The sequence below is a fragment of the Cotesia glomerata genome, linkage group LG10 (assembly GCF_020080835.1).
Source record: "Cotesia glomerata isolate CgM1 linkage group LG10, MPM_Cglom_v2.3, whole genome shotgun sequence".
NCBI classification, from domain to species: domain Eukaryota; kingdom Metazoa; phylum Arthropoda; class Insecta; order Hymenoptera; family Braconidae; genus Cotesia; species Cotesia glomerata.
Genome location: NC_058167.1, coordinates 9,528,682 through 9,555,113, shown reverse-complemented (window position 1 = coordinate 9,555,113; position 26,432 = coordinate 9,528,682). Strand labels below are relative to the sequence as shown.

Below are 26,432 nucleotides of genomic sequence, written 5' to 3'. Positions count from 1 at the left end.
GTGGGAAAATTTGTGGGTATGTTACATTTAGATATGTTGTTATTTTATTTCATGCTACTGTTACTCTGTTATTACTTATTATTCACTTAATTTATTTTGCCGAGACACTTTTTTTTTGAATTAATTGACCTTTTCATTTTAATCATATGTCCATCTAACATATGGAGAAATTTTATTAGTTTGTTGTATGGAAAATTTTGGGTTAATTTATTAGTTTAGAATATAATTATTAATTATTTTTTTTTTCTTTATTGAAGATTCAAAAGATTAAAAATTAAAAGATTTTAAGCTGGAAAAAAAATATTTTTATAAATAACCAAAAATTACTAAATTCAGTTTTTACCAAAAATAAAAAACTAAAAAATTTAAAAGACTTACATAAGCACTGAAAAAGAAAATTCGAAAAATTACATTATGTAATGACACTGGATATCATCTCAGATTATACTGAGTAAAAAAAAAAATTTTAGATATTATCTAGTATAATCCAGATTATAATGAGTATAATCCAGATATCACGCAGTATAGTCCAGATATCACGCATTATAATCGAGATATCACGCAGTACAATCTGGATTTTTTTAGCTACTATCTGAAATTTTTTTTCACCACAGATATCACTGAATATAATCTGGGATGATATCCAGTGTAATCTTGTTCTTTCCGTGGAGAGTGTAATATTTACATTGAAAGCTCTGAGAATTGACATTCAAAATTTGAATTTAGATAAATGTTATTTTGAACTGTAATTTTTCTAGTTTTTAATACGACGGGATACTTATCACTAGGGCACGGAAGTTGGCCTATTTTCAATTGTTCAAATTTAAGGTTAAACATGTAAACAGTCATTGGAACAGTGGCAAAATTCCGGGCCCTACACTGATAGAAAAACAATCTTGATTCAAGAAACTTTTTTTCTTCAAAACTTGAACTCTTGAAACTAGATATAGATATATTTCATTCAAGAATTTTTGTCTCTTGGTTCAAGATAGGCGATAACATTGATTCAAGATGTTACCGGCTTGTGGTAGAAATGGCGTTTTTTTGAGTCATTAATTTACTTATTTCCAAGAAATAATTTTTTTTTGGTATAACAATTAAAGACTATTTAGTTTTTGAAATATACTTTGATGAATTATTTTAAGTTTTTTAAACGATAATGTTATTATGATTGAAAAACTTAAATATATCAATTAAAGATAATATAGCTCTTAAGCCAAGAAAATCTAAACCAAGACAAGAAATTCTTAACGCAAAATAATCATTTGTCTTCCAAAATAAATTCTTAGATCAAGAAAATATCTCTTGAGTCAACATAAATTTTCTATCAGTGTACTTATCACTATTTATAATGTAATTTTTCGAGTTTTCTTTTTTCCGTGAAAAAAAAATAGTTATTTTTATTTTTTTTAATGATAACAATAAATTTAATATACAATATTTTATAGACAATAAAATTCTATTTAAAATTAGTGCTTGCAAGCCTAGATTAATTTAAAAATATCAATCCGCGAGATAGCCAAATAGTATATTGTGTGACTAGGGATGAAACAAAACGATTTCAGACCAGAGTGAAGTTGCCTGCCCGAGCGAAGCGAGGGCAGGCATCACTCGGTCTGAAATCGTGTTTCATCCCGCGTCACACATTATATTTTTCATATAAGTTGCATTAAAAATGCTAGTTTCAATGTCTGGAGCCAACCAGAACTACACAGTAAAAAAATTTTCGTAAAATTTAACATAAAATTTTGTGTAGATGATTTTTTACACAAAATTTATGTTAATTCTACACATACTGTTTGTGTTGATGAAATCAACATAATTCTGTGTTAAAAGTAACACAAAAATATGTTAAAACTTTCATTGGCTGATTCTCGGATTTCTACACACTTAAATGTTATCCATAACACAAATAAAGTGTTGATTGTAACTTTTTCTTTGTGTTACTCAGATCAGCTATCAAATATGTGAGTTTTACTAATAATTTAAATATATATATATTTTGTGATTAAAAAAAATACATGAGCAAGTGAAAATAATAAATTAAAGGAAAAATGCACATGTAGAAAATTAAAAAAACTGTAAGTTTATTTTCTAATAATTTATTAATTTCAATTATTTATTTTTTTGTTTAATTCAAAAAAATAAATGAAAATTAAGTTAGCCGACATCTGAAAATTTTTACAATTTTTTAATGAAAAATTATTGCAAAAATAAAAAAAAAATTTCACTTGTAGAAAATTTGAAGAATTATTCGTGTAATTTTTTAAGTATTTTAACTTGTAAATAATTTGTCAAAAAAAATCAACATGTCTGCTAGATTCATAATCATAAAATTTATAATTTTTCTTATTTTATTTATTTCCTCATAATTTAAAATTTATTCTGTCTTCTAGATTCACACTAGAAAGGACATTAACCTTGTAATGAATTTTAAGGTTACAATTCTGTTATCGGATGTTTTAATATAAATTACCCTTTATTTACTTAGTTTTTAATTGCTATACACTACAATTGTATATTTATTAGCTGCATTTAAGTATTTTACGTAATGACACAAATCAAAATCCACCAAATTAAAATGACGTTGAGGCTATCACATTTACATGTCTATCTTGTGTGGCATACGTGACTATATATGAAGAATTCTTTAACATAAATTTTGTGTTGGTTGGCCAGTAACATTAAAAAAGTGTAGTTTTACTTTGAATTAACACTTGAGTGTGTTAAAAAATGGATGGATTGATCAATACAAACCGTTTGTGTAGAATTAACATAAATTTTATGTAAAAAAAACATCTACACAAAATTTTATGTTAAATTTTACGAAAATTTTTTTACTGTGTAGATAGTTTCAGACGAATAGCGAAAATACCATTTTATTATAAAACTTATAATAAAATAGAAAGTAATGGTTTATTTTTTATCAAACATTATTCGTAAATTAAATAGTTTTCTTTTGTCATTCTTATTTATGCTTAATAACAGAATTATAATATGTCAGAACAGTTAACGGTTAGAATGACAATTATAAAGGTATAAAGTAAACAATCAATTGATAGGATTGAAAATAAAGCTGCAACTTCATCGCGCGGGCAGAAAATCGTCATTTTCTGTCCGCCGGGAAGAAATAATTGATTCCTGCTCGGCACAGTCGCATTCGTCTGAAATTGTCTAGTTTCGGTTGGCTCAACAGGCATTGAAACTCGCATTTTCAATGCAGGTTATATGAAAAAATATAAAACATACACAGAAAAAAAATGTTCTTGAATCAAGCATATAATTTTGAACTTCATCTTCTTGATTTGAGTAAAAAAATTCTTAAACTAAGAAATTTTTACTTGGTTTAAGAAAATTTTACTTGATTCAAGACAATAATCCTCTTCAAAATTATTTTCTTGGTTCACGAATTTTCCTTTCGAATTAAGTTAATTTGTTTTTCAGTGTATCGACGTTATAATTAGCAAATTGCCCCACTCCATTTTAGAGAATCATCCATTTATAGGAAAAAACAATTAGTTCGAAATTTATTATCACTTTAAAAAACTATTAAATAAGGTAAAAGCCCCAATTATTGACGGGGGTCTAAATATTGACACCCTAAATTATTTTTAAATATATTAAATTATCTGTAATAAGAATAACGATCAAATAAATTTTTATTAAATTCTAATTAATTAAAAAATTGAAAAAAATCACATTCAGTTCAAAATATTAAATATTAATTATTAAAAAAAAATAAAGTTAGCACCAGTTCATCAAATCAGCTTACGAGCGTCTATTTTCTTAACAACTTTGGTTAGAAAAGCATTTTTTTTAACTGCCGAGTTTAAATTAATTTTTTCATGTAATTATATGATCTATTTTTTTTTTAATTAACAATATATGAAATATTTATAAAATTAAATAATCGAAATTAATTGTATGCTTTATGATATTTAAATAATGGGAGTCAATAACTAGTTCATAATGTTTATTGTGAATCCCATATTGACAGCCAGTCGACAGCGCTATGACGCCTTTTTTTTAAGTATAAAATACGTTATATACGCGATTATATTCAAGGCTTTTAACTGTCAAATAACTCGGCGTGTTTTAGTGTTAAATAAGTTTTTAAATAAATTGTTACATTTTTCATAATAATTATTCATTCATAGAAATTATTATTAATTAACTTTAATAATATTGATTACTTTATATCAAGTTTTTGATAAATAACAATATAACCAAATGATTCGACGCATGTGCAGTAGGGGCGTCAATAATTGGGGTTACGGTATGTCAATAATTAGATCAATCAGTTTTTTAACCCGTCAATAATTGGTGTATCCAGATCATATATTTAATTATTTAAAATTAATTAGTAAATATCACTGATTATCATTTTAAAAAAAGAAATTGATTAGTTACAACATTACTGAAGACATTACCACAAACAAAATTCATCGATATTTATATTTGATTGCTTAAAAAAAATGAAATCATAACTTTGTCTCTTATAGCGTCAATAATTGGGGCTTTTACCTTATCTAAAAAGGTATAATATTTTTGTTTGGATCATTCAAATTATTTATCGTTGGACTATTGCTACATCAAAATGTTAAAAAATCATCCTCTAAAAAATAAGGAGTTAGACCAATTGCTAATTAGACCGTCGATATGTTTATTATTTTAATATTCTAATTTTTTATTTTTTATCTGTTCAATTATAAGTATATTTCCATATATTTTTATAAATAATAATAATAATTTTATAAAAACATTAAAAAATTTCAATTTTTAAAACCAAGAAATTATTAAAAAAAAAAATAATTTTTCTATTTCAAAATTCCTTTTTAGGCCTTTAACATACGTAAAAATTCAAAATCCAACTTCACATAAATCCTGAAGTTGATTGATTAACTGAGTAAATTTTCAAGTCCAAAGTCAATACCTATTTTTTTATTTAAAAAAAGGTTAAAAAGCTCAGCAGTAAGATCGAATCTTGTGATGGACGATGTGTCGGAAGTTTAAAGCAGTCTTGAAAGGACGAGGGTCTGAATAAATCTCGAGTCGAACGAGTGCTAGTCGACATAATATTACAGTAAAAATAAAAGTAAAACAGCCTCTCCTTTCCGTCCATTATTCATTATTCATTGCGTGCTTCTTTGGATTTGCCAAATGCAACGACAACATCATTAATTATTATTATTATATTTAATGCACTTTACATTTTACATATACACTTCCAACATTCGGAACACAATGTCTGATACATAACATGTATGTATGTACACTCGTGTGTATTAGTTACCACAGTCAATTCCCTTTCAGCTTCGTAGTGGAGCAAATCCGGAGCTTTATCATTCCGCTAATGGAACACAAACAGACGTGACTTAAATACTCAACTGTTAATAATAATTACTCTTTCCTTTTTTACAGAGTTAGAGCTTACGAGTTTTATCCGGGGTCGTGCTACCCCGCGAAAGCTCTAGCTTTTATATATGTATATCTATAGACCTTCATTTCTCAGCGAGTTATTTTTTAACTTGAGCTTACACATTTCGTTAATATTTAACTGGGTAGAAGTTGCGTTTGAGGTGTATGGTTTAATTTTATCGGACAATTAGATGATTAAAAAATTTTAATATATTTTTAGAGACCAGAAACTTTTTTTATAATAATAAAATTCATTCTTTGAGTACAAATTTTTTTATTAATCGCAAAAAAAAATTTATTTTACTTTAAAATTAAATTTATTTATTAAATTTTGTGGTCAGTAAAATTTAAAAATTGAATTTTTATACATAAAAAGTAAAAATAGGCGAGTTTTTATACTTTAGTTTCGGAATTTGACGCTAGGTGGCGCACGGTCGAAATTTTTCTCGCTAGTAAACTATTAATTTTTTTTAAATAAGATTGAATTAGAACAACAATTGTTATATCAAGTCTAATTTACTTATATTGAAAATTTTCAATTAAAAAACGATAATAAAATTGAGATGAAATTTATGTGGCATCAATTTATTCGTAATGTGATTGGTTGAATATATCATAAGCATGAAAATATATGCAAACTCTATATTCAGGCGCGCAAATTAAATTCTATTGTACGTAAAAAGTAAATATAGGCGAGTTTTTATTTTTTTAGTTTCGGAATTGACCACTAGGTGGCGCATGGTAGAAATTTTTTTCGCTAGTGAACTGTTAACTTTTTTAAATAAGATTGAATTCGGACAAAAATTGTTTTATCAAGTCTAATTTACTTAAATTAAAAATTTTTAATTAAAAAAAAATTTGTTTGACTCAAAAATACGAAATTATTTTTTTTTTAGTTTAAAAATTTTTATTTAAAATAAAGTCAATTTTTCTTTTTTCGTGTGCTGCAAATAAATTGAAAGTTTTTTTAGTAAAAAATTGTATATAAAAAATAAGTATTGATCAACAATGTGTAAATTGAATTAATAACTAACAAAACCAAACAAAAGAACAAAGTTAATAAATATTTAAATTGTCTGCAACACGATTTGTCACTTCAATATAAAATCCTTTGAATGATAAATAAAATCTATAAGTTTATAGTTTTAACTGTTTCAAATTTTATTTAAAAATTAAAACATCACGAATTTATCTTCCCACCCCGAACAAGAAACTTTTAAAACAAAAATAAATATTAACAGTCTCTAAAATTTTTCAACTTCAAACATGAAAAGTTATTTCTAAAGAGTTTGCTCTAATTGTCCCCAATAATTAAAAATAAATTTTTTATCTTGAAAACCTGAAAAGAAGTCTGGTGAAAATTCAAAACCGTCAGGCGTCCATTGTCTGGACTTGGATGAAAAGAAGCAGAGCCATCGGAATTAATGTAATCACAGCAGGCGATTGCTTTGTTCCGGTTGTCACGTTTCCGCTGTCTGATTTTATTTCTCAAGAAACCCACCCTTTTTTAATTATCCGGCTCAAAAGACCGACTTTCTTTCCTTTTTTTTTCTTCTTCGCCTTCAGTCTGCCCACTGCCCACCGAAATAAAAATAAAATATTCTCCATCTTTTTAACGTTCCGCTTGAAAGCCGGGAAAACGTTACTCACCCACTTCCTGCTAGGGTGAGGGCTACTTCTTTCCTTCAATCTCGGAATTTTATAAGTGGCCTCGTTACTAAGTCAGCCATCTTAGATTTTGGCTTAAAGAAGTTAAAAAAAGTTTAGTTATTTTTTTTTTCTTAATCAAAATAATTTTTTTAAAAATTATTTAATAATTCATAAAAATTTTTATTTTTTTTAAATTTTCATTTTGAAAAAAAAATAATTTCTTTTATAATAAAAAATTTTTTTTTTGCGTCTTTTTATAGAATATATTTAGACGATATTTGAAATATCTAAAATTTACACAAAATCGGCTAAAAGTTACTCAAAAAAAAAGTTCCTTTAAAAAAAAAAAAATTATTTCAACAATCTAATTGTTTTTAAAAAAGAAGAAATTTTCTTAAGGAGGTTCGAGCGAATCTAATGTAAAAAATAATTTCCAATTTTGAGCTTTGAAATTAAGCATACGTATAAATAAATACGTCATTTATTTTTATTTATTTTATTTATTCTTTATATTAATGACATATTCAAAGTGGTTCCATGCAACTCACTAGTCTCATATGCTGACGATACTGCTGTCTTATGCTCTGCTAAATGTTGGTCGGATGTTCAGTCTTTAATTACTACACGGAAAAAAAATCCTATGAAAAATTACAATAGTAACATCGTAATCCAGGACTAGACTTTCAGTATCTCGATTTTTACGATGCTGCCGTCTACAGAATACAATTTGAATTATTGAAAATTACGATGTTATTTAGTAAATTTTTTTTCGGTAAGAGCAAGTGAATAAGGACGCATACTATATGTTTTAATAAAAGAGAGACAGAGTCCAGTAGTTTGCGACGCCACCACCGAAAGATGACCAACTACTGTATCGAGGGTCTTATTCTGTGACTGAACATAAACTTTCGATATTCCCTCCGATAGCGTGAGGGGATAAACCTTGGACTAGTGGCGGAGAGGACACCGGGTTCGATTCCTGGTCGATACAGAGTTATTTTTTCGGTGACCTAAACTTCTTTTTAATTTAAGTGATAGAAATTTACGATGTTGCATCGTATAAATTACGATGTTTGAGTTCTGGTCCGGCACTGCAATGTCCTATACTAAAAATTACGATGTTTTCATCGTAATTTTTCGTACAATTTTCTTTCCGTGTACTTGGCTGAATGATATTAACTTGTGGATGTGTGCCAATCAATTATCTCTAAATATAGATAAGAGCTCGTTTATTACTTTTGGATGTTATGTTGATAGTGTCCCAACTGAATTTAAATTATATGTAGTCAATAAGGAGCTAAAAAGAGTTCAATCCTACAAATATCTGGGATTGATCATTGATAGTAGACTAAAATGGGACTATCATACCAAAGATTTATTAACTAAGTTAAAATTTTTTACATATGTTTTCTATAAATTTAGTTTATTTATGAATAGAAGGACTTTAAAAATAATTTACCATGCAATGATTGAAAGTATTATTAACTACGGATTAATTACCTGGGGTGGTGCTTATAGTACCACTAGAAATTTTGTAGTATCAACTCAAAATAGACTGATTCAAAAAATTATTATAGATGAAAATTGTAATGTTCTAAATATACAAAAAACTTTCATTGTGAACTCACTCATCTTCTATTTCAATGATTGCAGGCACAAACTTTCAAATACTTTTTTCAATACTAGAAATAAGTCAATCTCACTTCCTAAAATTGATAAAAACATCACAAGTCAAAGTGCAAAATACACGGCCTTTAAATATTTTAATTTATTACCGAACGAATTGAAATATTTTGCCGGAACAACCAAATTACTGAAAATAAGTCTAATTCGATGGATAAAGCAATGTGACTTATGATTTTTCTCTAAACTACTATTATAAATTAATTATATATGTAAACTAGCTTTCTTAATTTGTATTTTAATTTATACCAGTCCAATGAACAGATGTTATGCATCTCTATAGGACAGATATGTCATTTATTATATTATATTATATTTGATTATCTGTAATATTTTCTGGTTTAATAAATAAATAATAATAAAATAAAATAATTATCTAATCCCAAAATTAAAAAAAGATTCACCGTTTAGTTACTTAGATATTAAATTTTAAAAATCACATATTTTATCTCCTTATACACGGGCTCTTATGGCGGACAAACTTTTGTCGAGACTTTAATTATTTTTTTTCTATATTAACCTCCCAACTTTAACGGATAAAAAACTATACACAAGAAACTTGGATTATTGCAAAATATAAAAACAATTTAATAATAATACATTACCGATATAATTTTTGAAATATTTAAAGTCAAATTTTATGTTTGTAACTCGTTTATCGTCAGCCATTTATTCGAATAAAAATTTGACAACATCACGTCAACAGCTGAGAAAAAAGAAAAGGATAGAAATATAGTTACAGAGAGAGAAATGTTTAACTCACATACTCATCCACGTCTCTGTTATGGGTATAATCAAGCGCGCTATTGCCAAATCTGTTTATTTATTCCGGCAAGTAATAAATACGAAAGTCATTTTATTACTTAACTTTATTAAATAAGTAAAAATTATCAATTATTAAATTGTTTAAGTTATTTTAAATTAAAATAAAGAATTTTGACGAATATTGGGAAAAATAAAATAAAAAAAAAATCTTAACATTATTTTAACTCATTAGTTACGTTCAAACTTCCTTAAAGAAATTTTTTTAGCTCAATAAAATTTTTCTTTAGCTTTAAACATTTTCCTTTTTATATTTATTATTATTATTTTTTTAAATGTTTACAATAGAAAAAAGTTTGGAAAATCCAAAAGTGCACGACTCATAATGCTCATTTAATTATAAAATTGAAAAAAAAAAAACATAAGTCGTTCAAAATTAGTTGCCGAAAAAACAGCTGTACTAGGAAGATACTACACAAGCGCCTCTGGTGGAATAAATGTACATAATATCTATAAATATGTCACCATCCATGTTAATTTTACATGGATATATATAGATATACAGTCTTGTAGTTTTCGTTTTTTATTAATTGCAATTAAACGACACTGAATTAATTAATCATTCGCATTCAGTGACCTACAATCGTCGATTAGAATTAAAAAAAAAAAAATTTAACTCAAATAATGGATTTTTTCACAAGTTACAGTGTTTCCGGGTTTTACACATGACGGACAGGAAAATTTTTTGACCTATTTTGGTGTTTTTTTCCAGTTCTATTGCAGTAAATCAATTTTTAAAAAATATGAAAATAATCTCCATTAAATTATCTCGACAATAGTATGCAAGATATCTTGATTCCGTGAACTAACAAGGCTATAATAATAATAAAAATAGCCGCCAAAATGAGGCGAAAAAAATTTTTCGATCGTAAAGCACTCTGATGCTTCGCATCATGAGTCGTGCAAAAAAATTAATCACAAATTTGAACATAAAAAAACTCAAAATTTCCTAATTGAAACATCAAAATTCTTCATAATTTTCGTACATAAAAATAAAATAAAACTAGATCAATGCTTAAAGATCAAACTAGAAAATAATGTTTAACAGATGATAGAAAAATACCCACACGTTGAACGATGACGTGTTTATATTCATGTATTTTTCCAAAGAACGGTCACAGTTCATAGTTCCGTAACAGAAGCATAAATTTTAATGTCGTGAATTATAGAATCCCAAGAAAGTTTGTTGCTGTCGATACAATGTATCAGACATGCTTTATATGCAGCTGGAAATATACCTTCTACTGGCAGTTGATATCAACATTAATATTAACATGTTATCGACATATTTCGCGACAGTATTTAATTAAATCCTTAAATAATATATCGAGATGTTAATCTACTTACTGTTCTTGTGTTATGCCGTACTTATATATGTATTTATATATATATATATTTAATTAACTCTATAGGGACTACTCCGTTCGATACAATTTTTTATTTATTGAAAGGAAATGTCATGAACTGGCTAAATTTAATCATTTTATTTGATGACAAGAAAAATGAGGTCACGGTATTAATTATTCCGGGAATTATTTATGACATTAATTCTGTTGACACGGAGGATATTTATTGGCAATTTGTTTGAAATGTTACCACATTATTTCGGGGGAAAATTTGTTTTTAGAATGTTCTATTTAATGTTTCTAGAAAAAAAATTTTTTTTTTTAAATCATCTTATTTCGTTAACTTTAAACATTTTTTACATGAATTTATTTGTGATAAAAACAATTGTAAAAAAATTTAATAAGTGTTAAATTTTATTTAAATAGTAATTATTAATTTTTCTATCATAAAAATAATTTTTGAAATTTTTTTGTGATGGATATTTATGAATAAAATTTTTTTTTTAAACACATTAAGAGAAACTTTTCAAAAAACTTAAATTAAAATAATTTTTTTTATCAAAAATTTTTTTGCTTTAAAAAAAAATCTCATCAAATTCTAATTTTCAGAGCGTAAATTTGCTAACCCGTTCATTTTTTGTGTACATTTTTCCATATAAAAAAAAAGAAGAAGCCATAATTGGCAATTAGATAATTGTCAAAATAAAAAAGCTAAAACAAACATCATCAGATTTATCTATTTGGTGGGGAAAAAAGTTGGGCAAACAGCGAAGTGAACTAAAAAAATTCAATATAAATAAATAGCACTTAGCTGAAGAAACTAATTCTCTTGCGGTGATAAATTTGTTCAATAAAATCGATGAGCAATATTGATGGTCAAGAGCCATAGACCGAGTTTCCAATTTCATGGCAATTATAGAATACTCTGCTCACTTGTACTCGCCGAGAGATGCTTCTTCTTCGAGAGCCACCAATCGGTATTGTCATTTTTTAAATCCGCAAAAATAAAACACCAATGGTGTTACACATTTTATAATTGCATATTTTCTTCAAAATTTTTTTTTTCCCAATTTTTTTTTTTGTAAAACTTGTAACAAAAAAGTGAGAAAGGTATTTATTGGTTTATTTATAGTTCGATATTAAAATATTTATGAAGCAATGTTCGATATGGCTCGCATATCATAAGACGCTCATGATCATGAAGATCCGTTTAAGAATTCTACGAACGTTGCATATCACCCTCTCGCTCTTTTTCAGCTCTCTTCTCCCTTCTTACCTCCACTAAACTTCAGTCTTTCCAACAATACCAACGTTCCACGCATAATAAAAACTACCCGTTCGAGAATACGTAAACGATATGGGCGTGATCAACTCACTATCCCGCGTTTCACGTTTCGCGTTTCCTCTTTCTGTTCCTTTTCTCGCTTACACGCACTCTTTTTTTTTTTTTTAATTTTTTTTCCTCCTGCAACTTCGAATTGCAGGCACAGTATTATTATTTCATTTGTTTACGAAAATCCCGTGGTTAAAGCTATTTTTTGGGTAAACACTGGATTGGAATATTGTGAATACATGCAATGGTTTTTATTTGCTTTTGTGTAAGCAAATAATTTTTATAACTGCAAAAAATAATATTATTATTTTTGTATTGTAAATTTGTTTAATGAAAATTTTATTTTATTTTTATTAAAAAAAAATTTATTATAAATAAATAACAATCTTAGCTTAAAATTATTATTATTATTATTATTATCGATTAAAAATTTTTAATTAAAAATTAGTGGTATACACGAAAAGAAATTTATAGGAACCTTTCCAAAAATTATGAGAATGATTCCCATAATAAAATGATCATTATAGGTATCAATCCTATACTCATTATGGGAACCATACCCATAATTTATTGGAAACATTGCTATACAATAATGGAATAGCTTCAATATATTATGGGAATGGTTCCTATAATATTATAGGAACTGTCCCTATATTATTAAAGGAATGATTCCTATAATATTATAGGAATGGTTCCTATAATATTATAGGAATGGTTCCTATGATATTATGGGAATGACGCACATAATAATAGAAAAATGATTATGTTCATAATAATAGAGCAATCACATCAAAAATATAAAGTAATAATTATATATTTTTTTTGCTAATAAATTTTTTTTGTAAATAAAAATTGATCTTTTACTAGAGTGAAAAAATTTCTTTTTCATAATTTTTATTCACGTGTTTACTTAATCTTAAATTGTTTATTTCAACTCAGTTATTATTGTATTAGATAATATTGAAAAATATTGTAGCAATTCTAAAATTTCTCTAATAGAAGGGATATTTTCTCACTTTACAATTAGAGGAGCAAAGTAGATATGGAAATTCATTTTTTATTTTTACAATTTCATTTTATTTTTAAAACAAATTATTTATTTACAATACATACGTTGAATATTTATTAAATCCACCTTTTGGGTATGTAACTTTTACTATTTATATGAAAAATATTACTTATTTTACATATTTCAAATGATATTATTGGGAAACAAGTAAAATTATCGAAATTACTAATAATTTCAAATGCTTCAAAGTGTTCATCGAAGTTACAAATAACTTGAGTTCTAATGATAAATATCTCAATATTATTAGGCATCATCACTATAATATTATGCACTGATAGAAGGATTTATTTGCATTAAAAAATATTTGTTGATAGTTAACAAATCATTTGTTAGAGACCACTTTTTAGTATTAAACAAATATTTCTTAGTATAAAATGATTTATTTGTATTTAATAAATCTGATATTCATTTATTAAATATTAATAAATCTTTTTAAATACTAAGAAATATTTGTTAAGGACTAAAAAGTGGTCTCTAATAAATGATTTGTTAAATATTAACAAATATTTTTAACTATAAACAAATCCTTCTATCAGTGTGGGAATGGTTTCCATAATATTATAGGAATGGTTCCTATAATATTATCGAAACTATTCCTACACAGTAAAAAATTTTTCGTCATTGTGTAAAGTGTAAAAATGTTTGTGTAGAATTTAACATTTTAGTGTGTAGAATTTAACATTTTAGTATGTTGATTCAACACAATAGAGTGTTGATTCAACACAAATTGTGTAAAAAAAAGTCATCAACACAATTTTTTGTGTTAAATTTGACGAAAAATTTTTTACTGTGTATATGTTATGGGAACCATTCCTATATATTATGGGAATCATGCCGATATTACAGTTATAATTATAGGTATTGTTCCTATAATTATAGGAACCATTCCCATAATTTAAGTAATCGCTCCTAAAATGGTATAGGAAAACATTACATTAAAATTATAGGAATAATTTCCTTTTTTTTTCTCTCCGTATAGTAATAATAAATATAATAATAATAATAATTCTTTAATTTTTTTAAAATATGTTAAAATTTAATAGACTTGTACATTTCTGAATTGTCATAAGTGACAAAAAAAAATTTTTATTTTCAATTCTGCATATGATAGATTAAATAAACCAGAAAAAAATGTTTATAAACTGATGTCAATTTTTAAACTGACATTTTGAAAATAGAAATTTCACAGTTACATTATTTACATTCTTAGTAATCGAAAATAACTGTTCAATTTTTGTGGATAAAAATAAAAAAAGAAGTTTAAATATTTATCAACGTTCTTATTTCTGTAAAGGAAATCCGAACAAAAACAGTTTCACTGTAAAAAAAATCGCGCCAAGTCCACGTTCATAAGACTATTAAGAAAAAAAAATTTGTTTTTTTCTTTACAAAAATATATAAAATAAAAAAATTAAAAAATCCAAGTAACCGATATGATTGTTTATGATTTTGGGAAATTAAAAAAAATTGTGTTATAAATTTAAAAATTAAAAAAAAAATTTGGAACGTATTTAGTGTGCGCGGTTGCAAAATATTTTACTTTTAATAAAATTCGTAAAATCTATTTATTAGGACTTTAAAAAAATTGAAATACACAATGACGCACACCAAGTACGTTCCAAAATTTTTTTCTTAATTTTTAAATTTATAACAAAATTTTTTTTAATTTCCGAAAATCATAAACAATCATATCGGTTACTTGGATTTTTTAATTTTTATTTTATATATTTTTGTTAAAAAAAAAACAAATTTTTTTTTTTTAATTGTTTTATGAACGTAGACTTTGCGCGATTTTTTTACAGTGAAACTGTTTTTGTTCGGATTTTAGTATTTTTTGTAATTATAATAAAAATTTACAATTGGTACCAACTTAAATCTCGCGTTGGTTGCATTTTTTATAGCAAACTATCCCCTTGAAACTACAGTTTATGTAAAAATAATTCCAGCGCACCCTGGCGGGTGTAGATGCAAGCTGTGAAATATCTTTTTTTAACTGTAGTTTCCCATCTAATGAAGGATTACTATGCATTCTCGAATTTTTTAGTCTGTGGCAGATCACTTTGCTCATCGAAAAAAAGTCAGGATCGAAATTTTTGCGTTGCTATACACGGAAAGAAAATTGAAGGAGTTTTTACTATTTTACTATTGTAATTTTTACTAAATAAAATAGTAACGGTGGACTATACTTCTCATTTAGTAATTTTTACGATTTACTATTGTAAATTTTATCCAACAAATAAGACTAGCGAGAGTCTTAAAAAGTCGAATACTATAGAGCAAATTATACAATATGTGTTTGTGAACTTTACAATTCAACTATTGTAAAAATTCACAGTTGGTTTTTTTAAAAGAAATATTAAGGAGGGAGAGAGATAGAAGGTTGGACTAATTTGTAACTGTACAGTAATCGAAAAAAGAAACGGACATTTCCGTGCTATCTGGGAATCGAACCAAGAACTCTGTGTTGGCAGCCAGAGACTCTCCCTCTACGCTATCCGAGGTAAACTAAGACCCATACCCTTTAACATTTACATAAACTCGGAGTCTAGCGCTGTGTACGGCCATCACTCACACTAATTGTGAAACATTCCAATTCAACTATTGTAAAATTTGCTATAGTTCTATTGGAAAGATACAGAGGTAGCACTGGAAATTTTCATCTCTTACTTTTTACAATAGTAATATCGTATTTTTTCATGAATAAATAGTATTTTTTCTTCTAAAATATTTGACAGTTAATAGTAGTAAAAGTATAGTCCAGCTTTACAATAGTTGTATCGTAAATTTTCCCAGAAATTTTTTCCCGTGTAGTTTGTGCGGATTAAATTTAATAATTTTAAGTAGATTAATTGTTATAAGTGAATATAATTAATTAATAACAGTCAAATAAATTATTAATTACTGTTATAATAAACAATTTAGGAATAAAAAGTACCGTAGAATTAAATAAAATTTTGCAACCTCAAAATACCGTTCTGCTTACAGTAAACACAGTCGGTAGTCTGGCGCTCCGTTTACAGCAGATTTGAACGGAACTTGGCGCCAGATTCTACCGAATCTGTGGATTACCTTTATTATGTAAATAAAAAATTTCTTTATAAATACACCGATATAATCGAAAAATTATTCTATAATTTCTTTATTGAGAAAATGAATTTGCATAATAAAAGTTGGTTATTTTTGTTCAGTTTCGGTACTTTAATTTTTCAGCCTGAATTAGTGATTCCCCGAAGAAATTTCTTGCTATCAATAGACTAGCGATTAATTTAAGAGTGAATTAATTAACCGAAGCTATTTAAATTTCTTCGGATATTTAATTTCACCCATGATTTATTTCTACATTTGAAATTTTCTTATGAAAAAAAAGAACTTATAAAAGTTTGTAGAGATTTAGTAAACTCATAAGAGATTTTCATAGAAACTAATATTGCATTTCAAGTAGCAAAGCATTGAAGCAAGTACTTAACATGATGGAGAAGATTATGTACAGGCTATATTATATATAAATATATGTATATATTATTCATGATAACTGAAATGATAAGTACGAAGGCATGTCATAAATACCAATTGTAGTAACAGCTCTGCAAAATGTTGCATTAGAATCTGTCGGAAATGTTTTACGTTGAAATGAGTGATCCGCTGTCAGTGTGTAAAATTTCACTCATGAAATTTACATCACGATGATAAATATATTTTTGACATCAATCTAAAGTTTTGACTATAAATAATAAATTAAAACAATTTTAAAATTTATATATTTTTCACAAATTCAAAGAATTATTTTAAATTATGTATAAAATAAATGTACAAAAATTAGCTATTAAAAATATATTTTTTATGTTTACACATAAAAATTATCTATAAATTGTTTGACGAAAAGTATAAATAATGACAAAAAAAAATCGCTGAAAAATTGGCCAGCTCTATGAAATTTTCATATTAAATAAATGAAGGGGCAGTAATGGGATAAGGATTTAAAAATAAAAGGTCAAAGGATCCAGCTGATTTAACCTTATACATCAGACGGGCAGAGAGAAATCATGGAAAAAATTTAATAAGGGATGAGATTCGCGGAAATCCGGAATTGAAAACACTGAAGAAGAAAGGGGTGGAGGGAGAAAAGAAGCGAACGAGTCTCTTTGAGACGTGATAGGTGAATCGGGTCAACTAGGTTAGAAAACTTCTTTTGCGTTGGCTCTGCTTTTTTTAAAGAAAACTACGGAAAATGGAATGGGAATAGGGGGGAGCTCCTCAGAAGTGAGGAATCGAAAATAGTCTGACGTTCTTGAGTCTTGATCAATTTCCGCAGTATCCTTGATTTCCAGTTGTATATTTCTGTTTATTTATTTAATATTCGTACGTAAATTTAATATTCTTTCTCTCCGGTGAAATTTATTTTTATTTATTTCTTTTTTCATTACGGATTAATTATTTAGATTTATGGCCACAATTTTATTCATTTTACACGGGAAAAATATTTTTTTTTAAGTAAAAATTATCCAACGCAATTATTTTTGTTATTTTCGTTTGAATTTCGTAAAAAATTCATTATTTTAAACATTTACTGTAATTTTTTTTATTAAAAATAAATTTTTAGGCGTCTTACAACTGAGCATGCGAGAAGTACGCCCTCTGCGCCATCTAGTGGTGATCTGAGGAACTAAACTTAAAAATAATTTAAAATGGATAAAAATAACTAAAGAGCATGTAATACAGTCTGTTGTCGGTAATTCAGTTTGGACTAGTGATAACAAATGCCAATTGAATGTATCGGATTGTTTATTTGAAACACATAAAATGCACTGAAGATTATCAGGCTGACTGTCAATACTCCCAACACTATTCAAAAAAATTAAACTATAGTTTATTTACTATAGTAAATGAAATTTTTTATTGATAATTAGTTTTCCATTCAAACCTAGTTGCATTTTAATAATTCTGTCTTATAAGTAATCTAAACTAAAGTAAAGATTAACCAAAAAATTAGGAAAACGGTTGACCCTGAAGGCCATCCCTGCAACTTCCCGCTAATTCCATACTTAGGCGCTTAAAATTGCACCAATGACGTTTTTGAGCTCTTCGAGCTCAAAAATACAATTTATGGGTTATTTTGAGCTCTCCGAGCTCAAAGAAATTGCATTCCTATGCTTTAAAGCTCTTCGAGCTCAAAAGTCTGATAGAGATTTGATGACACTATTTTTTGAATTTTTAAACCGCAATAACTTTTGAATGAATAAACCGATTTTTACGCGGTTAGAAACATTCGACGCAGTTTTTTAAGCCTGACGAAGAATCTCAAATTTTGAATTGATCGCGCTAGGAATTTTGGAGTTATTCCGAAAAAACACTTTTTTCGGTTTTCTTTCGTTCACGATATCACTCGAACGAATCAACCGATTTTGACCGGACTGGTGGCGATCGACGTGGTTTTTTGAGGTTAAGAGCTGATTAGTTTTTGGAATTGAACCTTTAAGCCGTTTAAAAGTTATTTCAAAAAAACCACATTTGAAAAAAATTTTTTTTTCAGTTTTTTTAAGATTTCTCAAAATCTATTGATCTGAATCGGTCCAAATAGTTTTCAAAATCTAAGTTTAGTCAAGCCCTTTCGAATGGCACCAACCGCGATGAAATCGGTCAAGCCGTTCAAAAGTTATAAGCGGTTCACATACTTACACACACCCACACACACACACACACACACACACACACACACACACACACACACACACACACACACACACACGCACATATAGACACCGTGACAACCTCGCGGGGATAGTCAGGGAAGCTTCCTGTGACCTTCAAACGTCGAGATCTGATGAAAACTCGATTTTTGCAAAACAGGGTGAAAACAATAACTTCCCGATTTTTGAAAATCTTCGATTTTCTTAGCGGGAAGTTAAAAATTAAATCAATCTCAAAGATAATATTGGTTGTAAGTTTTTGAGTAATTTCTTTATAGTAAAGTTTATTTACTTGAATATACGATGGGCCCGGAGATAAGGCAGTTTTACGCGCAAACTCTGCCTATTTATTTATCATTTTGTTATTTTTTTTCAATGATTAAATTTTAAAATAGAAGAATCAATTTATGAAGGACTATTATTAACATACTCCTGCCAAGTTTAATGATTTTTTGTTCAAAAATTACTTGGTCAAAAAGCGTCTCAGTATTTTGTCCAAAATTTGAATATTCTCTGTCCTACATGTTCTTAAGGTATTAATTTTTTAGAATAATAACGTAAAATTATTGCCAAAAAAAAAAAAAAAAATAAGAGTGTTAAATATTTGAAGTGATACTTGATAAAATGAAATTCTATGAGATTTAAATTGCCAAATGCGTCACACGACACTCGAATGGTGAAGAGCCAAGTTCTTGGGCTCGCTCGACTGACTTATCGGGCCATCAGTAAAACATGCGCAAGTGACTTGTAAACATTCCTCATGAATTTATTCTGTCGCTGCCGATGCCACTTCATATTTTTACGTCCTGTATTCACACATTGTTCTCTAAAGATTGTTACATTATTTACAGTACGACATACGCGATCAATCTCATCTACGGCCTGTTAAGGTAAACTCACTACAAGGTAAGGGTAGAAGTCATATGTTAGGCTGTTAAGACCTTCTGTTGCGTTAAATCGACATGGGAAATAGTTACGAAGATTTTTTTAGAGGAAACGGGGGAGTGCTTATAGGGGGTCTCGATACCCCTTACGGTCATTTTCTAACTTATGTTATTCAATGCGTAATATGTATGACGTAACAGTAACCGGTGTAACTGTGGTGAGTGATTATATCACTAGCAGATTCAAAGTCAACTGATTTCCCATATGGCGTTATGTTAATGTCAATTGTAGAATTTAGCAGAGTTAAAACGTGAGAATACCTAAGTTACAATTATTATTTTTTTAATTTATAATACTTACAATCGGCTTAATAAATAAGATTGTAAAAAAGAAAAAAAACTTTCCTCTAGCTAAAAAAAAAATGCCTTAAAAAATTGGCTGAACCTATTAATTGTATAACTGTAATAATTATTTTTTTTTTTTAATTAGTTTTTATAATTAATTTAAAATAAATAAAATTTTTTATAAGAGCAAAAATTTTAAAAATATAAGATGTGTGTGTATGGATCTATACACACACAAGGTCGATTTGTAGCTTACTAGCATTAACCGCGCGCTACGCGCGGTCAATATGTCTACCATAAAATTGCATTAAAATAAAATTGAAATAAAAATTACACACAAATAATTTGTACACTAACTCCGATTTATAAATATTAAATACAAAATATGTAAAAAACAAAAAATAGTAAACATATTTAATATAAGCTACTGATTGCTAAGCAAATTTATTAACTATTAATAAATGGCCTTTTGCCGGCGTTTCTCCAGTAATGTTAGCTACAAAATATATTTTAATTAAATCAAAAGTTATTGTATCTAGTTGTACAAACTATTTTGTAACTAAACATTTGGGTATAATAATGTAAAAATTTATAATTTATATATCAGATGTAAAATTATGTGACCTTGTTATTGGCCCTTGGCTGTTAGGTTTTTTTCAAAAAAGTAAATAAATATCAGTGAAGTTAATTACAAATAAAATTAATACAATCAAATTTTTGAAAATAATCTCGAACGCTTATTACCCTTATCATGTTTACTACCCCCCTCCCCAAAGATGACCCCATAAAAACCCCATATCAACTTCATAGAAACCTCAATAAAAACCCTATAGAAATCTTCATAGAAACTCCATAAAAACCCCATATAAATCTTTATAGAAACCCCATAAAAACCCCGTTACAACCTCCCCCCTAGATAACGCCCCCATAGAAACCCCCATAGCAACCGTTGCTAGGCAACGCTCCCATAACAACAGTTCCCCCACGGAAAAAATTTATAATTAGAGTATAAAAAAAATATATTTCATTTTATACACAAAATATATGTGAAATATGTTTGAATTATATTCAAAATATACTTGCATATATTTTAAGTATATTTCAAATGTAAGCAAATTATATTCGGTTTACTGAACTTTTGGCCGTTTTTGGTATATGAGAAATATATTTCAAATAAAATTAAAATATATTATTAATATATTTATTATATATGATAAATATAAGTTATGGAATATAATCGAAATATATGAGAAATAAACTCACTGTATGTGAAAAATATAAGCTGCAAAATATATTCGAATTATAATTTTTTTATATAACAAATATACGAGAATTATATTTGAAATATGTACTAAAATTTTAAATGTCTGAAATTTTTGGATGTCCTAGAAACTGACCAGAACCAATGTTCATTTATATGAATAAGTTATCTACTGCACGACTCATGACGCATATATTTTAACTATAATTTCAGTATATTTTCATTATACTTTTCATATAAAAAAATTATAATTCGGATATATTTTGAATATATTTTACAGCTTGTATTTTTCATACACAGTAAGTATATTTCTCATATGTTCCGGTTATATTCCATAACTTATATTTATCATATAAAATAAATACATTAATAATATATTTTACTTTTATTTGAAATATATTTCTCATATACCAAAAACGGCCAAAAGTTCAGTAAACCGAATATAATTTGCTTACATTTGAAATATACTTGGAATATATGCAAGTATATTTTGAATATAATTCAAATATATTTCACATATATTTTGGGTATAAAATGAAATATATTTTTTTTATATTCTATTTATAAATTTTTTTCGTGGGGGATTGCCTAGCAACAAGGCTTCACATCTTACCAAACCAACTCTTTATTTGGAGATATAGCTGTTGAAAAGTCTGACGGTCAAGTCTCATAGTGTCCAAGTTGGTAAGGCATCGAGACAATGTAATTCCATACATTTAAGATATTTTCTGTTTAATAGTAGCCATATTTTCGAGCATAATTAGGTAAAATTTATGTGATTTTTACACGCTTTATATTAGCTTCACTTGTATGTCAGTTTGTATGTCAGTTTGTCAGTAACTCTCCGTGGGTAATCTGCGCGCCTACGGCCTTCCTTGGTTCTGGTAGCCGTTTCTCAGGCTCGCTCTCCGAAATCGAACTCTGATTCCCCGTATTTATAATATTTATAAATAATTATTTTTTATTAGCTTCACTTGTATGTCAGTATGTCAGTATGTCAGTATGTAACTCTCCGTGGGTAATTTGCGCGCCTGAATATTTTGATAATCAACAAATAATAGTTTAAAAACTAAAAAATCACGCTTTATAAATAAACCAAACTAAAAAGTAAAAATAAATAATAGTTTAAAAAACTAAAAACACGCTTTTTATAAGAAAACCAAATTAAAATAGAAAATAAATTTAAATTAAGAGATAGTGTTAAAATTTCAATAAATATAAATTAATAATAGTGTAAATAAAAAAATGTATTTTATTTAAAAAAGCGTGGGGTGCTTTTTAAGATATTATCAAAATGATAATCACTCTACTCATATCTGTCAATAAAATATTTATAACTATTGACACCATGCACCTCACGCTTTTTAAAATAAAATACATTTTTTTTATTTACACTATTATTAATTTATATTTATTGAAATTTTTAACACTATTCTTAATTTAAATTTATTTTCTATTTTTTAGTTTGGTTTTACATAAAAAGCGTTTTTTAGTTTTTTTTAAACTATTCTTTGTAAAAATAATATAATTTATTTAAAGCCGTAAAATGGACGGCGGGGCAGGATGGTTGCTCTTTACAAGCATCGAATGTTCACTCGAAGATTCCTGGTTCGAATCCAGACTATAGATTTTTTTTTCTTAATTAATATTTTTTTATTAAAAAAAAAAACAACACTGTCATTATTATTATTGTTATTTTTATTTTATTTTTATTTTTATCATTATTAAAAATTAAAATTTAGACAATTATATAATCTAAAGAATATAAGAAAATAATTATCCGAGTAAAAAAGTAAAAAATGTATAAACTCTTTCCATAACAATGACACTAGTTTGTTCTGTAGTCTGAAGTGTAGATCCGTCGTTATCTTTACGATTGTACGGTACAGAATTACGTGTTCCTGTACTAGATGTGTTCTAAAAAATAATAGAAAAAAAAAGTCACTATTTTATTTTATAAATAAACATTTTTATTTCATTTTTTTCAGTAAGTAGAAACAAGTCTTATGGAAACATTTTATCACGTTCCCAATAATAAATCCAACCCTTATCTCTGTCGAGATAATAAAATAAAATTTCATCAACGAAAAAATTTGACGTACTGTCTTTCCTTTTTTTTCCTCCTGGCTCAAGAGTTTTTCCGAAAGAGATTTTGCTTTATCGAATCCATAGCGGACGTGTCACATCACGCGACATACTAGACGTTCACTGAAATTATTGTGACGTGGATTTTCCCGGATTTATGATATTACATTTTTCGTATAAAATATAATTTAGTGTAACATAATATAGAATAGTTATGTAGTTTGCGGTAATGAACTTGCACCAACAGATTTTTATTTTACGGAGCTTAGGAAAATTTTTATTTTTTAGATTTTTTTTTATAGTTTTTCATGCACCGCCATGTGGGTTATTGATCATCTGCCAACCGAGAGATTTCCGGAGCCGTTAAATAAATGTCGAGAGGTTAGAGACGTAAGAAATATAATAAATTTATGACAATATGTCAGAGATAGAGACCGAATTTTTTCTGGATATTCAAGAAACTTTTTAATATATTCCAAGAGTCAATCCATCAACTCTTTATTAAGTTCATGCATCATGAATTAATTTTTTTAAATTTTGTAATTAAATTTAATTCTTCCTAATGTCGGTTTAAGTTTCAAGTGATTTTATAAATTGACAATTTACAAAGAGTTCTACAATGTCTGCAAAATTACGAAAGTAATTTTATTAATGTACGGACATTAAATAACAGTATCAATATTTTATTCTGTATTTTTTAAAGGTAATAAAACTTTATAAAATACTTAAACAAAATTTTTTAAAATTTCATGGCAACAAAACAAAATTCACTCTTACAATTTTAAGAGAGAACACCACTGTGACGGTCGAAAAAAAAGGTGATTTTCGGAAATTTTGACAGGGAAAATAAAGAAATTTAGAGATCGGATTTTCTTTATTTTATTAAGGAAGTTTGAGCGAATCTAATGTAAAAAATTATTTCCAACTTTGAGCTTTGAAATTAAGTATACGTATAAAAAAAATACGTAATTTATCTAATCCCAAAATTTAAAAAAGATTCACCGTTTAGTTACTTAGATATTAAATTTAAAAAATCACATTTTATCTCCTTATACACGGGCTCTTATGGCGGACAAACTTTTGTTGAGACTTTAATTATTTTTTTCAATATTAACCTCCCAACTTTAACGGATAAAAAACTATACACAAGAAACTTGGATTATTGCAAAATGTAAAAACAATTTAATAATAATACATTACCGATATAATTTTTGAAATATTTAAAGTTAAATTTTATGTTTATAATTCGTTTATCGTCAGCCATTTATTCGAATAAAAATTTGACAACATCGCGTCAACAGCTGAGAAAAAAGAAAAGGATAGAAATATAGTTACAGAGAAAGAAATGTTTAACTCACACTCTTATCCACATCTCAGTTATGGGTATAATCAAGCGCGCTATTACCAAATCTGTTAATTTATTCCGGTAAGTAATAAATACGAAAGTCATTTTATTACTTAACTTTATTAAATAAGTAAAAATTATCAATTATTAAATTGTTTAAGTTATTTTAAATTAAAATAAAGAATTTTGACGAATATTGGGAAAAATAAAATAAAAAAAAAATCTTAACATTATTTTGACTCATTAGTTACGCTCGAACTTCCTTAAGGGTACATTAAAAATTATTACTCTAAATTTTTATTAAAAAGTATTTAATTATTATGAAGTTATTAACAATCTCGTAGAGCACAAAAAAAAATTTCCTCTTCCATAGTCGCATCGATAACTCAAAAACGGGTCGTCTGAAAATAAAAACCCAAATTGCTTCCTAATCAGTAAAGATATAGTTATCGTTGCAGGTATGGAATTTTGAAAATTTTAATTTTCAAAAAAATGGCGACTGATTTAAAATTTTCTCATTATTTTTACTGTTCTTTTTTTGTTTTAACCCGGCTAAAAACATCTTTAAAATAAAAATTTTTAAAATTCCGTACGTGCAACGATAACTTAGCCGTAATTTAGCAAAAAAAAATTTTTTTTCACTTTTTCTTAATTAGTACGATAGTAGCATTTATCCACATTAATAATTTTTTTTATTTTTTTGTTTCAGATCATTAGAAAGCTTGAAATCGTGACAAATCTGGCACGCCATTTTTTTTGTATCTCCCACTTCAACAACATATAATATTTTCAGTTTTTTATTTTTTGACTTTTTTTTTGCACACCTCATAGCGCGAAGCGCGTGAGGTTGTGCTTTATACTCGACTCGTCAAGGTCAAGCAATTTTGTGATTTTTAAATGCCTCTATCACAACGATATTACACTTATACAATGATATAAGTAGATGTACACCGAAAAAATACTTAAATTAAACCATCTTTTACTTTCTAAAATCATTTCATGTTGTTATTTTGAAAAAAAAAAACGTATTGAAAAAAATTTTACGTGGACGTCCGGATGTCACCCCATTTTGGATGTACCAACGATTACTCCCGAACAAATTGATATTTCAAGACCGGACCTTTTTTATTAGTTTAAGAATTCGATGAACTGGGTCCGTATTTCATATCAGTGGCCTAGTTTACGTATTTTTTTTTTAATTGAATTTTTATTAAAATTCACTACAATACAACCGTACAAAGCCAAACGAACTTTTCTTATTTGTCACGTGAAAACTATGGCGCCACTTGATCAAGCTAGATTTTTTTAGACTGCGAGCGCATATGACAAGAAAAAAGGGCGCCGATATTTAAAAAAAAAAATAAAAAATACTCTGTAAGAAATTGCTTAATTATAATTTTTTTTTTTTTAATCAATTACACAAATAATTTTTTTCTTAAAAAATGAATGAGCGTTATGAGGCGTGCACTTTTGGATTTTCCAAACTTTTTTTTTTGTATTCTTA

General features: G+C 27.0%; 1 long non-coding RNA gene across 1 annotated transcript; it reads right to left on the bottom strand.

Annotated features, from left to right (window-relative positions):
* Positions 1–800: 800 nt before the first annotated feature.
* On the bottom strand, positions 801–13,846 carry LOC123272761. The gene is made up of 4 exons (XR_006511157.1): positions 13,836–13,846; positions 13,163–13,167; positions 3,374–3,380; positions 801–879 (listed from the first exon to the last, which is right to left on the bottom strand). It is a non-coding gene; the product is annotated as an uncharacterized LOC123272761 (long non-coding RNA).
* Between the last annotated feature and the right edge of the window lie 12,586 nt (positions 13,847–26,432).